The 1,764-nt window shown below is 41.2% G+C and overlaps 1 non-coding gene across 1 annotated transcript; it reads left to right on the top strand.

Moving 5' to 3' along the window:
* Nucleotides 1–1,376: 1,376 nt before the first annotated feature.
* On the top strand, nucleotides 1,377–1,483 carry LOC141625939 (small nucleolar RNA R71). Its single transcript, XR_012535680.1, has one exon. It is a non-coding gene; the product is annotated as a small nucleolar RNA R71 (small nucleolar RNA).
* The last annotated feature ends 281 nt before the right edge of the window (nucleotides 1,484–1,764 follow it).

Raw genomic sequence — 1,764 nt, 5'->3', positions numbered from 1 at the left:
ACGGCATGACACTCACACTAGCCCCTAGATCACATAAGGCTTTGTTGATCGTCGTGTCGCCAATGGTACACGGTATTGAGAAGCTTCCCGGATCCTTTAACTTTGGAGGTGAACTCCCTTGAAGTATTGCACTACTCACCTTAGTGAAGGCGATAGTCTCAAGTTTCCGGATCGACTTCTTCTTTGTGAGGATATCTTTCATGTACTTTGCATAGGCCGGTACGTGATTGATTAATTCCGTGAAAGGAATTGAGACTTCTAAGTTCTTCACAATCTCCATGAACTTTCCAAGTTGATCATCAAATTTGGGCTTGGCTTGACGACTTGGAAAAGGAAGTCTAATCACAATGGGCTCCTTTTCCTTGGCTTTGTCTTCATTTTTCTTTAAACTTTCTTCTTTTGATGATTCCCCTTCTTTGGGGCTTTGCACAACAACTTCATTTTCACTAGCTTTCACAACTTCATTCTCAACTTGCTCCTTCGGTGCTTCATATCTTGTACCACTTCTCAAGTGAATGGCACTAACCGTTTCATGTCTAGGGGGATTACTTTGAGGTGGTAATTGCCCCTTTTGTCTTTGTGAGCTTGAAGATGCTAGTTGAGTCAATTGTGTTTTCAACATCTTGGTGTGAGATAGAATGTTGTTGATGGTGGTGTCTTTTGCTTGGCTATCTTTTTGCATTTGGGTGAAAAATTCTTGTTGATTCTTTTGCATTTGGAGGACCGCTTTTTGGACATCAAAACCTTGGTCATTTTGGTGATTGTATGGATTTTGATTTTGGTAACCTTGGTTTTGATTGTAAAAGGGTCTTTGATTTTGGTTTCTCATGGGTGGTGGAGTGTATGTTGTTTGAGGGTTTTGAACATTTTGGCTTTTGTATGAGAGATTTGGATGGAACTTGGTGTTTTCATTGTAAAAATTTGAATAAGGGGTACCACTTTTGTAAGCTTGGAAAGCATTAACTTGTTCGGTTGTTCCCCTACACTCACTTGGGTCATGACCCAAAGTTCCACAATTCTCACATATCCCACTTGGGATTGATGAGGATGCCGTCATGGCATTGACATGATGCTTTGATGATTTCGAGTTTTCCTCAAGTCTAGCCATAGCTTGTTCAAACTTCAAGTTGATTGTGTCAATGTGAGCACTAAGTTGAGCACCCAATTGAGTAACGGAGTCCACTTCATGCTTTCCTCCTCTAATAGCCTTGCGAGGTCTACTATATTGTGAATTATGGACCGCCATTTCCTCAATCTTGTTCCATGTTTGATTGTCATCAACTTCGGTGAACATTCCATTTGATCCCATATTGAGAATGTTCCTTGAATCTTCATATAAACCGTTCCAAAATTGTTGCACTAAAAACCATTCGCTAAGTCCATGGTGAGGACATGAGCGACAAATACCTTTGAACCGCTCCCAAGCTTCATACAAAGATTCTTCATCCCTTTGCTTAAAACCCGTAATTTGAGCTCTTAGCATGTTAGTCTTTTCCGGTGGGTAGAATTTTTTGTAGAAAGCTAGAGCTAACTTCTTCCAAGAATCTATTCCAAGGGTGGCCTTATCAAGGCCCTTCAACCATTGCTTTGCGGTGCCGATTAACGAAAAAGGAAATAAGACCCATCTAATTTGGTCTTGAGTCACGCTCGTTTGAGAGATAGCATCACAATAATCGCAAAAGGTTTCCATATGAGAATGAGGGTCCTCACTAGGCATTCCCCCGAATTGGCTCCTCTCAACTAGTTGGATGAAGGCGGACTTGG

The sequence above is a fragment of the Silene latifolia genome, chromosome X (genome assembly GCF_048544455.1).
Source record: "Silene latifolia isolate original U9 population chromosome X, ASM4854445v1, whole genome shotgun sequence".
Classification (NCBI taxonomy): Eukaryota; Viridiplantae; Streptophyta; class Magnoliopsida; order Caryophyllales; family Caryophyllaceae; genus Silene; species Silene latifolia.
The sequence above is the reverse complement of the archived record's forward strand: the minus strand, read 5'-3'. Positions and strand labels throughout refer to the sequence as shown.